Source organism: Cololabis saira, chromosome 18 (assembly GCF_033807715.1).
Source record: "Cololabis saira isolate AMF1-May2022 chromosome 18, fColSai1.1, whole genome shotgun sequence".
Classification (NCBI taxonomy): domain Eukaryota; kingdom Metazoa; phylum Chordata; class Actinopteri; order Beloniformes; family Belonidae; genus Cololabis; species Cololabis saira.
The window spans coordinates 30,224,410-30,247,721 of NC_084604.1; positions in this window are offsets into that span (position 1 = coordinate 30,224,410).

Below are 23,312 nucleotides of genomic sequence, written 5' to 3' on the forward strand. Positions count from 1 at the left end.
AATTTAATTTGATTTAATTTAATTATAAGGAAGGAAGATATTGCTAACCATGTCTATTTTTTTTAGGGTTCCTCTTATGTCTTTTTATTTATCTTATTTAATTTTATTTATTTATTTATTTATTTTTTGTTGTTGTTTTGTGTGTCCTGTATTTCATTTTATTACTTTATTTTTCCTATTATTATTGTCTTCAGTCAGAGTTTGATTGGTAATTGGTACTTACTTTGGGACCTGTTTATAATTACGTATTTTGCAGTGTGTGTGTTTTGGGGTGTTTGTTATGTTAAGTTTTGTGTCCTTATTTATTTTACTTCTTTTTTTTTGTGTGTGTGGTAAAATATAAAACGGGGTATTCTGTCGAATCCTTTAAAAAATGTTTATTGTGTAATATGCATTACATGGACTACCCAATAAAGAAACATGTTAAAAAAAAAAAAAAAGCGTTTTGATTACATTTCTAGCGAGAAATACATATTTTATTTTCCCTGGCTCTGAAGGGCTAAATTCATACCCCCTACCCCTCGTTATGCCCACTACCCCTACATGCAAAGAGGAATTGGGACACCACTACCCTCACGGGAACGCGCAAAATTTAGGGGTAGGGCTGAAAAGTAGGGCGAGGGGGGGATTGGGACTGGCCCTAAATGTAACAACCACAAATAAAAAGATCTGGGCAAAAAAATCACTCAAAAAAGCACCCAAACCCTTGTTTTGACACAAAGGGGGTGCTGGTCCAGTTATTAGAGAGTTATTCATTATTGTCTTACGATAGTTATTAATAATTAATAAAGAAAATGACTTATAAAAATGAATTATTAAAATGAATCAATCAAAACGGGGCACCACCTGACTTTATCAGGAAAATAATAACTAAACAGCTTAATGACTTTGAGTTATTATGGAGGTTCCTTTGTTTCAAACCATGCAGTCAACGTTAAGAAATTGAGGATGGCCTCAGAGTTGAGCCTCAGAATTGTCCTCCCATGTTCAACACAGGGCTGTGGCCCAACACCCTGCACTGTCAACATAAATCACTCAGTCTCCACTGTCTTACTGTTGATAGGAACCATTATTAGCTTTCATTAGATATTATTACTTTTATTGTCGTAATAAAATGACATGCTATATAATGAGCTGGCAATTCAATCAACACAGTAAATGAAAAGAGATAGCATTATCTAGCTATCAAATTAGTTCATGGTAATCGGGGCAAACAATATACTAATATACTACTAGTTAGATAACTTAGCTGCTTATATTATAAGCATTTTTACAAGGTAACAGGCTAGTGTGGAGTCATTAATTGTTCATGTCTGAGTTGGGAGAACGGCAGAGGTGGAAAAAGTACAAAAATATTGTACTTAAGTAAAAGTACAAATTTTCTGCTTGAAAATTACTTAAGTAAAAGTAAAAAGTACCCATTAAGAAAATTACTTAAGTAAAAGTATCTCAAATTAAATATAATAAAGTACCAAAAGTACATGGTGTAAAATGTACTTAAGTACAAAAGTAAAAAGTAAAAAGTAAAAAGTAAAAAGTACAAAGTACAAAATTCAAAGTACAAAATTATTTTCAAAAGGATTGCAAAGAAATGAAGAATCCAAGAATTTGCTTACAACTCTAAATAATGGTGATATTATTCTGACCCCTTTAGCGTTTGTTTCCATTAACCCATTTTAATTTCGTCGGCTTGAGCGTCGGCTGCCGCTCAAGGCTGATTTATGGTTCCGCGTTACACCAACGCAGAGCCTTTGCGTAGGGTACGCGGAGACACGCACCATACGGTGCGCTTCGCCGCGTACCCTACGCCGTACCTTACGGCGTAGGCTCTGCGTCGATTTAACGCGGACCGATAATTCAGGCTTCAGTCCTCATCGGTACTCGACGCGACGGCGGTTCCTCCGGCTTTTCCGGCCCGCCTCTGCGGCGCAACTCTCCCGGGGGCTGCGGGGTGTCTCGCATGGATCTATAATATTAACGGTATTAAAGGTGTCTCGTCACGGACCCGCCGCCGGGCAATCACGGGCAATTCACTCGCCCCCCTTCCTTCCCGTCCGCCTTATGGTTCCGCGTTAAATCGACGCACACCTACGCCGTAGGCTACGGCGTAGGGTGTGCGTCGCCGCGTACCCCACGCCGTAGCTCTGCGCCGGTGTAACGCGGAACCATAAATCAGCCCCCGCTGTGCTGTTCTCATGGCTTTAATTTGTAGCGAGTAACGACGTGTCCAATTTTAAATGTAGCGGATTAAAAGTACGATTTTTTCCTTGAAAATGTAACGAAGTAAAAGTAAAAGTACAGAAAAATGAAAGTATCAATAAAAGTACAAATTCTCAAAAATCTTACTTAAGTACAATAACGAAGTACTTGTACTTCGTTACTTTACACCACTGGAGAACGGTGGTGTCTATGGCTATATTCAGTGTACCTTGGTGAGACTGTGTATTCTCATAACTAATGTTGTCAAGCAGAGGAAGTTAGTAACAGAAAAAGGACTGCTGTGAAGCTTAAATTCAGTCAGTCAGGGTGGAGACTGTTTGTTACCTCAGTGCCAACCAGACTGGTCGCTGTGCTGCTAACAAAACAAACAAAACAGAGAACGGGGACACATGCATTCCCCCCATCTTCCTCTTGTCCCCCCTCAAGTGTTCTGCTTTCACCCTACACCTGATTTCCTCTAAGATTGTAGCCAGGCTCGTTTTGAATCCTCCTACCTCATCCTGATCTCATTCAGATCTTCTATTTTTTTTTTAACCCATGTCTCTTTTTTTTCTTGGCCTTGTATGTAGGGAGTTGTCAGTTTCATTTTCACTCTGTAAAGAGAAATGGCCTTTCAATAGCCAACCAGTCATCCATGAATTGAAGGAGTCAATGTTCAACAAATCAAAAGATCAAGTTACCCTCACACATTACCTCACTTTGCCACCCCCATTACCCGTATTATTGTCCCAAAGGAGCATGTTACAATACCTGTCTCTGAAGCATAGCTTGCAAGTGAAGGGCGCCAAATTCTCAGAGCCTTTTGTTTTGATCACTTTCACCATGGAAAAATAAATATGGAGGCATGTTTTTTGATTCAGCATAAACTGCCCTTTCAAATATAAAATTAATTCGACTAATGTCTTTTCACCCTCCCTGTAATACACTGGAGAAGATGGAAAACACCTAATTTGAAATATTTCCTGCAGTCATATTTTCAACATCTATATTGCAGGTTGGGATGCCAAACCATCCCTGAGGGACCAATGAACACACAGTGCCACATTTTCTTGGCATGTTTTATGATCTTTGTACAAAAACAGCACTTATTTTACTGGGCTTTTATGCAAACACTCTAGGTTCACAAGAACATATAAAATGATTATTGTGTGAGTCAAGCTACACTAGGGATATATTGTTACTGGCAAGGCTATTAAAGCTGCTAAAATACGTCGTTTTGGGGCTGCTTCAAATTAATTGCTGCTTGAAGCTTTTGCCATGAATTTTATAAAGAATCTGTTGCTACTTTCTCTTTTTCATGATGATAAAACACTAACTGCCTAATTTAGAGATCAAAACATTTCTTTTTCAAAGACAAAGCCAAATTATGTTAAAAGAAAGCATTTAGGCATATCTTAAGATATATATCCTCTAGAGCTGCTACGGGAAGGAAGAACACATTCAGAAAGTTTTAACTGAGATGGTTGCTATTTGAATTGCAGAAGTTAAGCTAAAAATGAGCTTTAAATAGGCTGTTGAATAACCCCCCCCCATCCCTAAGAGGAAAGGAGACATTCTAACCATTACGTCTCCCTTTTCAATTCAGCAAGTATTTCTTCCAACTGGATGGCTGCTGTTTTAGTGTGTATTTGGAAACAGATTTATTAAAAAAAAGAAAACAAAACAAACTCTGGTAGCATAGGGCATAATATAACAGACATATCAGATGTTTCATTGAACCATTACATTTTCTAATGTAATTGGAAGTTTGAAAGTAATCTTCCTGTATACTTTAATGACTGATTGTGGATAATGGGTGAGACACTATACAATGTCACAGCCGCTTGGCTTCCCACCCATTCTGTGACTTCACCCGATGCCCTGCTCTCTTATTGGCTGTACCCTGTTCAAGCAGATATTTTGCTGATTTGATATTTTTCGACCATTAGTAATGGCTTTGTTCCCGGTTTGAGGTTCCCGGTTCGACTCCCAGGCCCAGCAGGGTCTTTCTGTGTGGAGTTTGCATGTTCTCCCCGTGCTTGCGTGGGTTTCCTCCAGGTACTCCGGTTTCCTCCCACAGTCCAAAAACATGCATGCTATGTTAATTGATCATTCTAAATTGCCCGTAGGTGTGAGTGTGAGTGTGTCTGTTGCTTGTGGGGACTGCGGGTGGAAACTAGCATTTCTGCTAAACCCGGTGTATTTACACTACTTAATGTAGTGTTAATTAATATGCATTGTCCCGTCTAAATAAACTTTGAAACTTGAAACTTTGAAACTTTGTGGCGTCTTTGACAAATCTTTGAATTGTTTAGACATAAAGATGTGGTGACAACTTCAGACCACCAGCCTCTGCCAGTTTGTCACTGACGCATGGGCAAGTTCTGCAAAAATAGTCAAAATGTGTCTAAAATCTTCTAATCTAAAAGGGCCTTTATCTGGTCTTTGCTCAGGAAAACAGTTCCATATTTCCTGCATGTTGGGTTTGCAGATGTAACTGTAGGAAATGTTTGTTAACCCTAGCTGGAGCTTTAGTTCTATCGTGTTCATTATGTCTTCAGATAGATATCCTAAAGTTTCTTTTTTCCAGACAAAGTTCCGACTTCTTACCACACTCTGAGGAAGGCGGGAGAACCGTCAGAAACTGTCAGATTGAAGGTAAGAAGTCGGAACTTTGTCTGGAAAAAAGAAACTTTAGGATACCTAGCTAGAGCTAGCACCCATCTTCTACTGCTTATCCAGTTGGGTTGTGGGGGGCAGTCACCCAAGCAGGGAAGCCCAGACTTCCCTCTCCCAAGCCCCTTGGTCCCGCCCATCTGGGGGGAATCCCAAGGTGGTCCCAGGCCAGACGAGAAACATAGTCCCTCCAGTGTGTCGTGAGCCTTTCCCGGGAAGTCCTCCCAGTGGGACATGCCTGGAACACATCAGCAGGGACGCATCCAGGAGGGATCTTAACTAGGTCCCACATCAGTGCTGTTAAATATAAACTACCGTAGATGACCATTTAGTAGCCCGGGCGTTTAATATGCTAAATCCACTTGGACCCCAGGCGTTTATAAGAACCAGGCGGGTATTTGCACCAGGCTACAATTTATTTTTGCAATGAGCAGCACCAGACCATTACTTACAAAGAACATATGAGATCACCATAGTACCACTGGAACTAAAATTGTACACACTGTACACAACACAACACCTCACGACGAGCTCCCGATCACGAATCGTGAGGTCGCAAGAAAATCAAGCGTGTTTGAAATCCTGGTCGCTCCTCGTGAAGTTCACAGTTGAATCAGCTGCGACCCGATTTGACTCATCCTTTCACAGAGAGCATGCACAATCTCTGATGTTACGTCAAAAACTATTATTTGTAGTTTAAGTTTTGCAAATTCACATTACAAATCATGTTTTAATAGCAAAAAAAAGAGCGCATTTCCACGTATGGTGCGGACTATTTGGTCATCTACGGTAAGTGTATGTACTCTTTTATAAACATTTAATGTATGTCATACTCTTAAAGGAGCATGAGGTTCCTTTTAAGAAATGAGACTCTCTAGCGCCACCCTTCACCACGACGGCCGTCGGGGGTACTGCAGCCAACAGCGAAGCCGGCTTGGGAGAACGGGGAGAACGCGCATGCAGCGTCATTTGACGTCACATCCGCAGGACAGCGCGGGAAACTCGGCCCCAGCACTGCAGCACATTTTTGCAGCACACAGCCTGTTCAATGCAACGGAGAGATACACAAGAGGGCTCATTCTTTTTGGTTTGGAACGCTTCATCTGACATTATTACTAGAAAACTTAAAACGTATACGAATTTTTTTCATAAATCCTGCCTCAATCCTGCCTCAAGCTCCTTTAAGTCTTCATCGTACAGTGGTAAGATTTTGAAGCAGTTTTGTTCCATCTTCAGGGAATGTTTCAAAAGCAGAGTGCTTCCAAACACTGCCTCCTCTGCTGGATTTGTGAGATTACAAGTTAATGATAATAATCTCTAATAATAATAATCATGGTTGTCTCCTTGCTTAAACATGTTTATCTCCCCATGAGTTTTTCATGCTAGAATCTTACAAATTAAAAGGATGAGTGGTGTAAAATCCAATTAACATTTCGACTTCTAAACTGAACCTTTCCTACTATGGGGTTTAAGTCTCTTTTAAAACCCTTTAAATTGTTTAACCTCAGCCTCCACAGGATGATGTTATGTCTGTGTACGAGTCTGCTCCGCTGGTGGTGTTTTATTTTGAAAATTCTCCAGAGTTTTCGTACCATTCTCATCACTGACCATCTGCCAGCTTGATCTACTTTGTGTAAGTTGATGTGGTTTGGCAGCGGTCAAGCGCCAAATGAAGCGTATTATTAGTAGAGCAGCGCAAATGGTTGCTTTTAAGATATCTGAAGCGCTCCCCGGCACGTAGTGTGTGCTGACGTTTATTGACTAGAATGGTGGTGATTCACGGTGGCCGGTGAGGCATTACCATTGTGCTTATTTTCTGCAGCCTGGGTGACCTGGCTTTTTAACGGGTACAAGAATGTCACAGAAACTGATTTGCCATCTCGTTAGACGTGCAAGCAACACATCAAGAGGCGCTACTCTGCAGTAAAGAAATAGTGTATCAACCTATAACCTCACAACAGTTCCAGTGGGTTTGAGAGATGCAGAAAGACAGGTAGTGTCCCAAACACATCAACTAAAAAGTAGGACAATTGAAGAAACAAATGAGAGATTTGATGCTAACTTTAGGATTATGGTAATAAAGATGACAGTCTTCAAACAAATGCCAAGCAGTGAAAAATATGGTCTCACATAATGTGATGGTGAACCGAAAGACCACCTTGCAAAATGCAGATATTCTAAAGGAAAAAAAAAAAGGTAATTTACATGAGATGGCATGGGATGCTCTCTGGCAAGCTCCACGGAGAAAACTGAGCTCTGATATCAAGGATAAGGAATAAATGCTCAAACAGCTTATCACTTAAGCCACTACTCAACTGAAAGCCTTGGAAATCACCACGGCTGAACCCCACCCGCCACCGAGTTTAAAGCCAGACTCAGCTGCTGCAGACGAAAGGCAGCGTACCAGTCTGTGTTTGTTTCGCAGGACAAGGTTCACCCAGCGCTTGTTCTCAAACTTCAGAGAGAAGTTGCTGTCTTTTACCCACAAACCACTTAGCTTCATCAAAAAATTCCAAAAGATGTGTTGAGAGGTCATAAGTGGGGCTGTATTGTATTTGAGGTTTTATCATAAACATCTACTCAATTACTGACCCCCTGTTAGTCAATTGAAATATTTTTATTGTTAAATTTGACTTTTTAAACAAATTGAAACAGTTTCTTAAAGGTTTTAATGATATGGCTGTAACATGCTTTGGACAAAATACCTCATTATGAGAGTTCAGCTATTTCCATTTCTGTTATGAATTGACCACTCTAGTGGTTTTCGGGGGTTGAGTGGGCCACATGACTCCGCTTCATCCCCTTTTTCAAAGGTCTTTGTCTGATTTTAAATCTCTCTTACAACTCCAAACTACCCTGCAAACAGAAATTTTACGCTCCATAACACTTGAAGCCTGTTATTACCTCACGAGAGAGCATAGCGTACAGGCTGAGGGCTCACACATACCACACACAGCAAACCCAACTCAGACCATCACACACCATTCTGTCAGAACAATATTTTAAAGGAAATGTTGTCTCTTTGTTCCCTGTAACCCTGAAAAGGAAGATAATACTGTAGATAATAGCTGGATGGATTTGTTTAAGTGTTCTTTAAATGGTAGTTTGAACCGCTTTTTGCCAAAAACAATAAAAATATTGCTGCATTGGTACATGCTAAGACAAAAAGAAACAATATATTTAATCTTTGAGCTGGGGAAAAAAATATAAAGACTGCCATTTTAAGGTGTTTGTAGACAAAATTAGTACTGGAACATGATGATTAATTAATTAAGTGGCTTATATATCTTCTGATGAGAATTTGCTGATTGTAGCAAGGCAACAAACACAAGAGACAATGAGCTTGGATTTCTCTGTGGTGCAACTAATGCAGAATGACTTTTTTCATAACTAAAGTGTGATATTAATCATTAAAAAAAGAAAAATTCCACATGCACGATGAACACAAAAACATAAAGTAATACACTGCATGTGCCAAGAATAACTGCAAGATGTTCTGTTACTGTGGTAACCACTCCGTCGGCTTCATATCTGGGATATTGTCTGTCTCAGCCTCTCTCCTGCTTTCTCTTGGTAGTTCACTCCCCTTTACTCTTCTTATTCTCACTCCTTCCTCTTGCATTTTGCTCATTTTACTTTGAAACACTGTTACTATAAATCCCAAATTCATAGGCAGCCAGAGATGAACCACAGGGTCAACAGTAATAATCCATCACCATCATGTCCGAGCATAACGAGCAGTTTCCGACTTATCGTAGTTGCTGTACCAAGTTGTTGTAACCAGCCAGTCAGGTGTGGATCATGAGTGCGGCCAAAGCAGACAAGCACGGTGGAGAAGACATAACTCAGGCAGTGGATGTTAGAGTGGGTGTCTACAACACAGCCTAAAAGCCTACTTAGGTTCAGAGTCTTGTTCTCGTTCTGAGTCTGTTCCAGCTGTCAGGGAGCATAACGTTGGGGTACACTCTGGTCAGGTCACCAGGCCATCTCAGGGTATTTGTGATCATCTAGTGATCCAAAAAACAAACAAAGTCTCCATTTATATCAAATGCAAAAGCACTTTACTTGTATAAATGTCAGTTTACAAAAACACTTTACTCTTAGAAAATAATTATTTGGAATGATAGTTAATTTGAAATTCTTTGCATTGTCATCACTCCCTTCAGCCTTCATTAGAGTCATAGCTAGATTGACCAGATAAACTATAGCATGATTACAACAATGAAGTGTGCTGAGGCATCAGATAAACCCCAAAGTTTAGCCAAGATCAGTCAGACCATCCTATTTTCCATACATAAAACCAAAACCAAACATTTGTAACAGCTTGTTAAAATATAATATATTCTGCTCTCACCCATACGTGATGAATTTGACTTGACTTTATCATGCAATGTAGGACAACCTGGGGTGCCGAAATTGGGGGGTAAAGGATACGGATTCTAGGGGCCCATGATTGAGGCGGGCCCAGAGAGGCCCTTAATGATGATGAATTGATAATACAGCAAAAAGAATGACACTAAATTATGAATTAACATATAATCACAAATGTTTTATTTTCAATGTCCCGTTAACAATAACTTGATTTGGTTTGGAAACATCAACGCCTGCAGGCCTCCCCCACACACACACTCACAGACAGGCGGTTTGTCCCAGACAGTATTCAGAGTGCTCATTTCTTCCCCTACTGTATATGTCAACTGCCGTGTTGTTCTTATTTCACAAATATGGTGATGATAGTCAAAAATACAATTTAAATGCATAATTGTATGTAAAATAGCATCAAAAATATTCACTGCTGTGTTGAGGGCCCTGTAAAGATTCTTTTCATGGTGCCTAAAATCCCTAGCGGCGCCCCTGGGGACAACTAGCGAGCTCAAAATTTGATTAATAGTATGTAACACAAGTTATTGTTAGCCCAGTTTGTTTCTGCTTGTAGCCATGACTGTGATGTGTTTCTGGAGTTTTGCCCTCTTCACATTTTATTCCCTTTTGCCATACACCTTAGAAGTAAGTAACAGCCCATCAGAAAGTTTCAGACTACTCTAAATAAAAATACCCCCCCCCCCCCACCCAAGAAAAAAGAAAAGAAAATGGAGACACCAGCATCTACAAAAGTGAGCGAGGAAACATATAAAACTTCTCCAGCGAGGCTGTTTCAGACCTCTTGTGAAGGGGGTAAAGCCTTGCGTGTCTGCATCACATTTTCTCTTGCAACAGCAGATAAGTTCTTATACAGAGAGCGGAAAGTGGCAACAATGTCATAATAAGCAGGGAAGTGAAGTGACATGGGCCAGCGACTGGAGGAGGCGGGGCTGTGATGATGCAAGAACTTGAATTTGTTGTTTAGTACAATTCACCTGGGAGAGCGAGTCCCCATCTGTACTCTCAGCTCCGTGATTTCACTGGCTTAGGCAATGCCATGATTTTTAGGCCACGCCTCCATCCACTTCATCCATCCAGCTAATCAGCTTCAGTAGTCATAGCTTATGTCGCCATGGCTACAAATGCTCCTGGAAGTATAGATTTCCTGTCCACACTTACCTTCCCTGACATCCCCCTCTCTTTTTCTGTCTCTCCCTCCCGACTGTCGGCCTTATACCTCCAAGCCTGGGAGCGGAATTCTGGGAACATTTTTCCATGTGAAACAGCGAGGGTCAGTGCAGGGGTGTGACGCCACGGCATTGTTCCCGCTGCGAGAAGAGGAACCGTGCGCCGTGAGGCCAATTCCTGTCCGCTCCAAAAAAACAGCCACTTTCTCACACTGTTTTCCTTCCTCCGCCAGACAGCTCAAAACAATCCCAGAGTGTTTGTGGGTATACGAGGTTCTGCAAAGCAGGCGGCAGAGCAAGCGAACAGAGAGGGCGAGAAAGAGAAATGAAATAAAAAGAGGTGGAGGAAGAGTTTTTTTTTCCTCTACTGGTTAATCCAGACTGTTTTTGGGCCATTGAAAACAAACAAAAGGGGAAAAAAGATCCCACTGTGCCCAACTGGCTCTCGCTCAAACAAGCGGCAGGCTGACATTATATCACTCTAACTGAGCTTTAGCAACCGGCTGTCAGCACACCTGCCGGCTTCTCAGCCTAATTTGTTTTGTTGTAAAAAGAATTAAATATTCTTGCAATGAAAAGTAACTGCTGTTACTCCCCCGGCCTTGAGTTTCAGGGTTTTTTTCTAGTCACTCACATCCCCATGAAAAAAAAAATATGTTCAAGCGTCTACTTTGGTTAAATGTAATATATACTGTAGAGTTTGTGCATGCATGAGAATGTGTAAAACCATATTTAAATGAAGCCTCCCAGAGTATCTTCAGATGTTTTTGGTGTTTTCACTTGTGACCAAACCCATTTTTCCCCATTTTACATAAATAGTTCCCGTGGAGCACAACTAGCGGTTGCTCTAATTGTATCTTGGAGGCATTACTGTGTCCCGATACTAAATGACATAGCACTATTTCTGGACACAGAGAGCCATCATTAAGGTTGTTAGGATGACACTCTAACATACGGATGCGCTTGTGTTATCACATGCAACTTGTTATTCCCAATGAGTTTTAAATCACAGCAGTGGTTTCATCAGGCTTGGATCCAGCGTCTGTGAACCAGGGAGACGTCTGGCCCGGTTTACAGCAGAATGAGCAGTTCCATGTCTTAAGTTCACAAGTTTAATACGTTCCAAATGTGCGTAGATTTAACAAGGGGATGCAGCCTTGTTTATGTGCACCTACTGGCACTGAATCAGGTTGCCCCCCTCCGTTCCACTCTCGCCATTAACCCATGCGTCCCTTTTTGTGACCCCTTGAGAGCTGTTACCGTTGCATTGTTGTGTTCTACCATGTAACCTGCACGTATGGACACCTCTCATGCTTTGCTCCTCCACAGATTCTCATAAGTGGCTGCAAAGAGCTGGCAGCCTGGGAGAAGCCTAAAACTCTGTATTTGATGTTTGGTTTCCTCTAGACTGGAGGATAGGAAGGATGAGCCATCCAAATCCCTCTCATACGTAGAATAGGATGCATTCCTATTTTCGTGCTCGAGTTTCCGTTAAGTATTTTTTTCAAGGTTTATTTGACTTCTTCATTGTGCTCCTGTTTACCTTTTGATTTTTTTTTTCTACAAATGTACCTGTGCTGACGAAAATGGAAACTCAGATGGAATAGGGGAGAAAATAGCAGCGGCTGCTCTCTAGAGTTTCCTGCCTGTTGTCAGGCTTGTCTGCGTGCGTGCCCTGTCCTCCGTCCTCCTTGGCCTGCTTGTCCTCCCCGCCCCGGTCCTCCTGTCTGAGGATGCATGTGTGCATGTGCGTGGGCTAGATGTCTGGGAAAGCCTCTGACACATCTGAGGGAGGAGATGAGCAACAAGCCTAATATAGTATGCAAGTGTAAGTGTGTGCTTGCCTGTGTGTGTGTGTGCACGCCAGTGCGATGTGTATCATTAAGGAAGCACCTGTCCCGTGTGACCGTCAGTTTTGTTGCATTTATCTGACCCCTCTCACATCAGGTGGCTTCCTGGTTTGCGTCAGATGCTGCTCCCCACGGCCCGTCGGTATTGGTTGACATAAGCTCCTCCTGTTCCTTTGCTGGAGCTCATTGATCTTTGGAAGACTGTTGACTCACTCATATCTCTTCCAGAGTCTTACATTAGATCCCAACTTGGACATTTTAAATCCCAGTTCATTACTGAAACCTGTTAGTTTTGCAAATATGGACATTTTTCCATAGAAAACTGGAAATGCTGGGTTTACTACATGCAATGCATTGAACATAAATGGATAGAAAATTATTCAGTGACACCATTAAAAGCTCTGTGACTTTTATTAGAATTAAACTAGGGCTGGGCGAATTTGGACAAAAATAAAATCCAGATTTTTTTCTCTGAAAACCCGATTTTCGATTTCGATTCCAATTTTTTTGGTAAAACTACAAAAGACAATGGAATAAATTGTTTCAAATATTTTATCTTTATTTTTAAAGAAAAATACCAAACAAATTTCCCTATTGGGAATGAAGTGCAATTGAAAGATACTGTAAATCCTCCTTGAGTTTAGTAAAGTGACAACATTTACAATTTTCTTGACCAAACAAAGATGACTAGACGAGCTCTGTCTGTAATGCAGCCAGCTGCAAAAAAGGAAAATCGATTTTCCGATTTTCCTTTTTTTAACATCGTCTTGATTAATAAATCCGATTTAGATTTAAAATCGATTAATCGCACAGCCCTAAATTAAACTATATGTTTCTGACAATGAAATTATTCCAACTTCATGGGTAACAGTGTATTTCCTCTTTGGTCTAAGTATGTGGCCTGGTCCCCCAACAGCTGACATGGACCTTGTGAATCCGGAAAAAGTCAGATGGTCAGATGGAATTACTATTATGTCTCTCGCTCTGGCAGGTGTGTGTGTGTAAGGGTCAGGGAGCAGCTTGAATCTGATTCTCTCGCACCGAAGACGTGACGTTGCCTCTGCTGTCTAGCCACCGGAGACAATATAGCACAAAATAACAGGATGCAAAATGCTGGCAGGTAAAGCATAGATGGAACGGCACAACCAGATGGCGGTAATAGTGAACAGGAACATCAGCACTGAGTATCGGTTGGAAGTCAAGGTGGGAGATGAGTGGTGGAGAATGAATGAGCAAAGTCCTATATATATATATATATATATATATATATATATATATATATATATATATATATATATATATATATATATATATATATATATATATATATTATATATATATATATATATATATATATATATATATATATTAGGGGTGTAACAATATATCGTGCCACGAAATTTTGCGATACAAAAACGTCACAATACGTGTCGTGGAGGTGACAAAGTGTATCGCGATATTGGGTTATTAATATTAATCTATTGTGTTGACTAGAAACGCGCACCGCGACCGCACCTCGACCCGCGGACCAAAATCTTACTCCGCTCAGAAGAAACTAGTCCCGTTTTGTGGTCCCGTTTTGAGCTCTGAACCTTTACTTATGTAAGGCTGGTGTAGAGTTAAGCCTTACCTTATTAAATTAAACCTTTTTCGGGTTGTGAGTAGGATAAACACGCAGGCAACTTCTGCTGAGTTCCAGTGTACTTTAATGTCCCTCAACAGTGTAGGATTTTAGAACATCAACACAGCACCTAGTGCTGTATCACTCCGCCCAATCTAAAACATATTAACAACTACAGATAAACTGACTAGTGTCATTATAGTCCCTGATTTACATCAGAATATAAAGAATATATTTATAAAATAATGAACCCTGAATTATCAAAATAAACTTCTTAACAAAAATAAATCTCCTCTTACACTTATAAGGTGACCATGAATCAATCTTTTTTATGATGTAAAATTGTATGTATTTATTTAATTTTATTTATTTATTTAATTTTAGTTAAAAAATATATTTACTTGTATGAAACTGAAGATGCATAATGCAAACCTGACATTCACTTTTAGTGCAGTATGTGGAAAATGGTTGGCCTGGCTTTCTCTTTAAAACTTAAACAGTTATAAAGCATTACAAACTGTAACAATAAGGCAAACACACAGCATTGTTTTGTATTTTGTGTCTTTCAAATAAAAGACCATTTTTTTCCAGTCATATGTTCCTCATTCAAGGTTGTTAAAAAAATACTCCTATAATATCGTATCGTATCGTTATCGTGACCTCAATATCGTGTATCGTACCGTATCGTGAGATTAGTGTATCGTTACACCCCTAATATATATATATATATATATATATATATATATATATATATATATATATATATATATATATATATATATATATATATATATATATATATATATTTATATTCTTTTGTATTTATTTTTTATATGGAGGGACCAGTCTACGGCCACTCTTCCCTTGCATGAGGAGACACCGCTGAGGTGATTTAAAATGTGATCGGTAAACCTTCTTACTCTGGTCATTTTCAGGCGTCTTGAACGAGCAGGAAATCCCAGAGTAAAGCCAGAGCATGCAGGAGAGATTATCTCATCTCATTTGAATCTGACTGGAATGCCTTACAATTCTCCAGGTGGAACCGGAAAATGTTGCTGTTACTGCAATGGATCATTTAAACTCCATTGCTTGGCCCGCTGCTACTGCGACCCCGCGTCAGATAAAGATCAAGAAAGTGCGTGACATAATGGCTACGTGGAAATGTTCTAGAAGCTGTTAATTTTGTTCCCCTCTCATCTTTAAGGCACGATATATACGTCTTTGATAAATGCAGTCACTTCAGTCAATTTCACAACTTCCAATAAATCGTTCGCTGGAAAACAGGACACTTGTGTGCCTTTCTCATCCTTGTGTTGTCTACTTTTGCTGGCTCATTCCCATGCAGACAATATTAGACTGTATCATTTTGACTGGACCTTTATGAACAAAGAGGCTGTCTGTCTTATTGTTGTATCAGTCTGAAACAGACTGATCCTTGAAAGCATGACGATTCTTTACGTTAGTCCTCAGTCATGTTTTTTGACCTCCAGCCAGTGAGGTTTTGAACTGTGTTTGCCTACCAGCAGGAGTCTTTTCCTTGATCCCTTCAAAGGCAGCCTACTGTATTATCTGATCCAAGTCCAGAATGAGACCAGCTGTACTTCTGCAGACATCATTTGAGGATTAATGGCGGGAGTGCAGCAAACAGATGAAGGACACCACATCCTGCCATTTTTCTTCTTGATTCACGGTGAGGCAGTGTTCAGCTTTTATGCTCCTCACCTGTGGAACAAACACCCAGAATGCATCTGGGCTGCTGAAATTGTCATTTGCTTTAAGTCAAGGCTCAAAATTTTTTTTTACTGCTGCATTTCAGTAATCCGCCATAATGTACTACAACCTTTAATTCTTTCTAACGTTTGTCTGTCTGTCTTTAATTTCTGCTTTCAAATTCTTTTACTTTGTAACGCATTTAAAAAAAAAAAGATCCCTTTGAGCAGTCCTATATATATATATATATATATATATATATATATATATATATATATATATATATAGTTAAAGCACTTTGAAATGTCACTTCTATTGAAATGTCTTGTAGATGAAATGTGCTAAACAAATAACCTTGCCTTGCCTTGCCTTTAACCTCCACCTGTCAAAGACAATCAGATACTTTTGTACTTGTTGCCTGCAGAAATGGACAGTTAATAGTTTAAGTAATATGGTTATTTTATGCATTTGAGAATAAAATACATCTTCTTCTCTTCAAAAAACTAAAGAGAAAAGATTGCTGAATAAATCTGTTTCCTGGAAGATTTATCTGTTTAGTGAATTACTGTACAGAAAAACTATAGCAATGAGGTTAAAACTTGTTTTCATCGCTATTTTCTGAAGAAACCTAGAAACCACACAGGAATCCATCTGGAAATCACTCATAGACAAAACAACCACACAACCACACACACACGCTCACTCCTATGAGAAATTAAGTCATGAAGTAGCCTAGAATACATGTTTTTAGACTGTGGGAAGAAACCAGAGAACCCAGAGAAAACCCACGCAGGCGAAGGGAGAACATCCATAATCCACACAGAAAGACCTCAGCCAGGTTTCGAACCAGGAACCTTCTAGACGTGAAGCAACAGTGCCACACTGATAAACTCACATCGCTAAATTATACTACTGATAATCAGGTGAGATTATTCTGATTTCCCCGCCGGCTTGATAAATGGACCCTTAGGCCAGCTGAGTGAAGTGTGTTCATGAGTGGCACTAATTGAATGGAGCTTAAAGGAAGTAATTCATTTACTGTTGCTGGTGAGACAGCTTGACCTCTCCTTTTTTCTCTTACTGTAATGGTGGTAGTAAAGAAAGCTGTCGTAATAGTCCTTTGTCATTACTCTTAGGGTTAAGAGAACTGTATACTTGAAAATCTCAGTGCTCTCCGTACAGTAGATTAGATTTCTTAAAGATAAGTAAAAGCTAATTTATTGTGAATATTGATTAGAACATAACGCCACATTCTTTATATTTATATCATCCTTTATTATAATAAGGATTTTTTATTGCATTGATATATACAGAACAGACTGACACGCTTCTAGTATTTATAGCCTGTTGTTAGTGATACTTGATTGGTGATTAGGAGAAAAGGGGACAGGTAGTTTTCTTTTTGTGTGTTACATTTATCTTTCTCAGTCAACTGGATTGGTTTTCATCAACTGAATCCCCAATTCTACATTATTTACAATTAGAATAAAAACATTCTCCAGTTTCATATTGTCTAAAGTTATTTGAATATATGCTTTTAATACCTGAATGACTGGTGAAAATAAGTTATAAGTGAGAATTACAGTATAGTCGCACATCTTGCAAGGGATTGGCCCATTTTCTCTGCAGTCGTCTGTATGATTTTGGAGAATCGGAGCCAGTGTGTGAGTAAAAAATGAATAATCTAAAGAAATTTGGTTCTTTGCTGGGAACTGCACAAAATCAAAGTTTCTGTGATGAAATTCCCATCTGAAAAGACGTCAAGACATATGTTTTTGGTCCATTTTTGGATGAAAAAGGAAAACTCAGACTGGAAGGTGTACAACTAGAAATTTGGCCTATATCAGCTTTGCAATATTTCTAATGTCAAGTTTTTCCTAGGTGATAGTGAAAAAAAAACGAATGTCCACCTCGTCTTCAGAACAGATTATATGTGAATGATTATTTATGACAAAAGAAAAGAAAACCAATGAAAAAACTGTCCATCCAATCCAATCCATTTTTTTTTGTCTGCACACATATTAATGGTTAATACCATGCTGGTAAGAACCTAAGGCATATATATGTGCATTTTTAATATAAAATACATATAATTTGTATAGCCTATATTTTTTTTAAATATGTCACAAACCCGATTTTTTTTTTTTTTTTTGGGGAGGGGGAGGGGGGGGAGTGACATCCGCTGCTAATCCAGGACGCGAGAACACACGTGGAGGCACACATGGAGCACTGGAAATCTGCAAAAAAAAAAAAAAACAGACACGAAACAGCACGGAACCGGCAGAAACACGAGCAGCAACTGTCCCAGGTCCCGAGACCCAAACACAAGTAAGCTAAACTACCGTGATTACCTAACCCCCAAAACTACAGAGCAAGCATGCAGGTGTGAATGTTTCCTAATCCATTTTAATACCAGGTCAAACCTCCTCAGCATCAGCACAGAGAAGATTTTTCTAGTCCTTTGTATTGACACTCCCCAGACCAGGTTTATATTTTTCTTTTCAACTGTGCAGCCACTAGAGTTTAGTAACATCATGCTCAGGCAATGAGTCTGCAATGGCCCAGACGGGAGACACATGTAGCTCAGTGCTTAACTTTTATTTTTAATCCACTCTATATTCTTCTGGTTGTTCTTCGATATGCTCCCCTAAAGCCTGAATTATGTTTCCGCCTTAAATCGACGCAGAGCCGCCGCCGTAGCCTACGGCGGCGGCTCTGCGTTGTTGTAACGCGGAACCATAAATCAGCCTTCACCCGGTACATACATAGGTTTCTCTAAACATCTGTCCCCGCTACAGTTTTAACTAAAAGAAAATGTGCTCCAATACAGCAGGTCTCATAATTTTATTTTGAACACTGCCAAAACTCTAACTTAAAACATAACTAGAACTTAAAATTTGCTTGACACAAATGACACTATTATGGCTGCTGCTACTACTAATAGCCTTGAAGTGCACTTTATATTATATTCCTTTTGGTACAAAAATGTCTTTTTGTTACTTTTGTATCAAATAAATATTTGATTAAGGAATACATTAAAATGTCCTTTGTATTTTATATAAGCAAAAAAAATTATGTTTGTATCTCAGATGGGGTAAAAACGCTGCTTATCAACTAATCGATGATGGAACGATAAGGTTATCAACTGTCAATTAATGAAATAATCGATAATTTGCATCCCTAGTACAAAATGATTGGAAAATTGTTTTTAAGTTATGAATAATTAAAAATAATTCTAGCAGAAGTGGAAGCTGTTAATGCTCATCCCAGTACTTCCATCCACTGAGGTAGCAATGAACATTCCCACAAACTCCATCAAACTTTTTTTTCTCAGTTTGTAATGAAAATGGTAATAGGTAGGTAACGGGGGGAAATGAGTGCTGTGTAAATCAAAAATACGGAAAGGTGTAAGTGAAACATGTGCAGAGGTTCAAACCAGTCCATCATGTCAACGGTGAGAGACTGCCAGTAACCCTTTTTATAACACTTGAATCTAGTGTGTCGCCTGTCCTTCTTTTACATTAACAGACATGGGGTGGCATGTCGAGCTAGCCTGCCAACAAATTGCCTCTGAGGGTACACTAAATGGAATAATGTAAACACAACTGACGCAGGCTGGTGGGTCGTGGGTGAGACCAGGATGTCCACGAGGTTCTCATCCTCAGAGCCGTGCACGTGATCCATCAGCATATTGCAGAAACGTAATCTGCAACTGGCTACTAAAATAACAGCTTTGCAAGAAACAAAACTATCATTAACAAACTGAAGAGCCTCAGAATGAAGTTTTTTGTGTTCAACAAACACAACAGCAGGAGTGGCAGATGTACACTGCTGTTCGTATTTGTGCAACACGATTTGGGGGAAGTCTCTACGCAAATCCTATTGTTATTCAGCGTGGATCCACTACCCGCTCCATCTCCTGCATCCAGCCAGCTCCTCTGGTGTTAGTGAAGCCATCAAGGCCGACCAAACAGACATTGGGCCGTCATGTTATGCATTACTCCTCAATAAAAACCTCCCGACTCGTCTTCTTTCCTCTCAACATGGCTTCAGGCACCAGGGAGGGAATAACATGGCTTGTGTTGACGCTGACCAGCATGCGTTAAACACATGTTCATCATCCAGGGATAATAGCGGGGTCTAATCTAAAACTACCTATTGTCGTTCAAGTTCACTATCAGACTGACTGTGACAAGCAAGTTAAAGGTAAAGCTCGCAACCAAACTACAACAACATGAAAAATAACATACCACCAGGTTTTCAGCCACTGTAGTCAGAGAGGTGGAGATTGGTTAAACAGGCCATGTTAGCTACTCAATGAACACTCCTGCCTTGCTCACCAACCTGGAAGAGTCTTCACTAGCTGAAGCCAGGCCAGTGTTTGGACCCGCCAAAGCTGCATCCCAAACTCCAGTAGAGCTGGGGAAAGTGAGGCTCGCACTGCTGTGTGTGTCTCACTGGAACAACCAGGTAGACACTTTTATATCAACATTAAGGATCTGTTGCTGACTGTGGACTGCAAAGTAGAGTAAAATAACCATTTTTAAATTGAAGAATACCACAATGAAAGCACACAATGGACCAAGCCTTTGTGGGATCACTGTGAATACACAGCTGGAGAGTCGAGGCAGAAATAAGAATGGCTTAACAGTGTATCTTAGCAATGCTATCACTGTGTGAAATAGGGCTGAACGATTAATTGCATTTGCGATAATATCGCGATGTGATAAAACAAGATTTTCTAACCGCAAAGGCTGCGATTTGACCAGTCACATGATCTGGTCACGTTACCGGCAGGGAAAAAAAGTCAACAGTGTCCGCGTGTAACCTAAATCTACCATGGTCTAAGTGTTAGGGCTCGGCCAGGTGGGGCTTTATAAATGTATGGGCTTTATAAATGTATTAAATATGTGAGCGTGGAGTCAGCGTGGCAAGGAGCTGCGCACGGGACAGTGGAGTTGCGCTGTGAAGGCTGATTTATGGTTCCGCGTTAAATCGACGCAGAGACTACGCCGTAGAGTACGCCGTAGGCTACGGCGTAGGTTACGCGGCGACGCGCGCCGTACGTACTGCGTACCCTGTGTTGGTGTAACGCGGAACCATAAATCAGCCTTGAGTCGCTGTGAGCCTGAACCTGCAGCCCGTCAGCTCATCAGGAGATTAAAGAGCGGGGCTGCCAATTGTTCATTGCTGGTTCGTTTTGTTAACTCTGAGCGTTGTTGGTTTGTTTGTTAGTTTGTTGGTGTTTTTTTTTCTCTCTGTGATTTTTGAGTTATTTGTGAAGAAGTTCTGAGTTTCCTGTGAGGAAGGTTCTTTTGTTCCCTGTGGGAGTTTTTCTGTGTTTTTCTATTAAACTACGCCTCGTTTTGGCTAAAGTTTAACCCGGGTTGGTGTCGTGCGATTGGGTTCAGATAACACTACAGATGTACACAGATGTGTGTAGACATGTTAAAGAGGTAAAGCCACAGATTTGTTTTCTTTATTGTTGTAATCTGTGCTTTAAATAAATCTAACATTGTTTATTATAAAACAGACTGATTTATTGCTTGTGTAGTTGAAAAATACATGAGAACAGGACCTTGAAAAAAATTATCGCATATTAAATCGCAATCGCAATATTGAGGAAAAAAATCGCAATTAGATTATTTTCAAAAATCGTTCAGCCCTAGTGTGAAAGTATTTTCCAATCAGGAAAGTAATGTTACTGAGCTAATCATTATTTGTATTAAAAAGTATGAATTAATTTAATGAATTATGCAAGACTATATTTGCTCACACCATTAAATGCCATTGCAGCTGTTGCATCATAGTATGGCTGTCAAAGGAGACTGTGTATATCTAAGAGAAAAAAAAACAGCTGTAACATACTAAATGCCTACAAGGAAAGAAAACTGTTTGGTGCAGTATACAGTAATAATTCTGGTCCTAGACAGCTGGAGAAGATAAAACACAGGCTAATACCACCTGTTTTAAGCTGAATAGCCCCATATCACATCTAATGGGTGCCCATGTTATCGCTACCATCTGGATTTTCACAAAGACTCACAAAATCTCCCACTGCAATCACAGAAGCCCTTAGCTTGGGCAACCTGCTGTTTTCTGTTTCAACTCAGCTGCACAGATGCAGAAAAAGCATGTTGCTTACTTCTTGTAAACTGTCCTATTTAGCAACACTTTGCACTTCATTCAAGCTTTTCTCTCTGCAGTTATCAAGCAGGTGTTTCAACTCCCCCAGTCTGCCCATGGCCTCTCCCTCCCCACACTTCACCCCACCATCTCCTCCTTCTCTGACCTTCTGTGACACGCTGACCGAAATAAGGAACCATTACATCTTGCTGTCTTCCTTATGGCGCCCATCCCCCCGAATAGTGAAGAAAAAAAAAGAGGCTAATTGACTTGGGGGTAATTCTTGTGTAATTTCCTTTTTAATGGCATTGGTTTGATGCCATTTGTTTGGTAAATGACATGTACCCTTAATGGTCTCTCTGTGGATGGAAACCTCCCCCTTTCTCTTTGGTCCCAAGTGATCTTCAGATTCGGAGAGGACTTAAGTTAGAAAAGTCTAATTTAAGGCTGTATACCCAAGTGGGATGGAAATGAATGTTGCAGTGACTGCTAACTGTGTGTGTGGGAGGGATTTTAGATCAGGTTTAAACGCAAAGTGATTAGACCCAAGCTATCACCACTGCATTTCATGCTTTATAATTGCAGAATGGCAGATAGAGGATGGTTTGGAGAACTTATAGTATATGATCACCTATTGAAATCTAAGATTTATTTGTATATAGTTCTTTAAAAAGGCTTTTTTTTGTCTGTGTAGGTGTGTGTTTTATGTCCTAACTAAGGATTTGTAGTAGAGTGGTTTTGGAGGGTTTTCTCATCAAGGTCTTGGTTCCCAGGGATATTTACCCCCTGAGGCAGAGAAGTGACATTGGCCAGAGTGGGATTTTGTAGTCGAAACACAGCCCCTACATCATACTGTGAAACACATGGCATTTTAAAACCCAACACGAGGCCACTGGCCAAATTACCTTGACTAACTCAAGAAATCAATTCTTAGAATCCATTAAAAAAAGGAAAAAACATTTGGGATATTGTAGTGGAGACAAATGGCCAATAAATTTCTTTTCAGCTTACCTGCAAAGGTTTAAGAAGGCCTCACATAACACCAATAAGCAAAGATGAAAGTGGAATTTGTTCACTTAGATGAATGATATGCCAGTTTTTAGTTTGGGCTTTCTACTTCATTGGAAATGCTGTACGCTTCAGCTCAAGCGGAAAGCCAAAGCACCAAAACTGATGCATTGGCTCAATTATCTTGAAATAATCCAGCTGTGAAAGAACAATTTTTTTTCACTGGTTTCATGATGTCAGAATTATATATGCATATGTTTCCTTGAGTGTTCTGGGAAATGTTCATCTTGTAGAGCTAAACCATTTGGCCTTGTTGAGACCCCTCGCTGCCCTTATTCGTGGGTGATTTGATGACATGACGTAAATTAATTCTGTCAGTGGAGCTCAAACAAACCAGCACATAAGACAACCTGTAAAGTGAATGCATGTGAATGCAAGAATGGAGGAATGGAAGTTACGATTACTTTTAAATGCCGGGGTTTGAGGGATTTGATGACTATATCTACAATAAATGTATTAATACTTGTGACGCCTTATATTTAACATCTTGTGACCATTATATTCATATGCAAT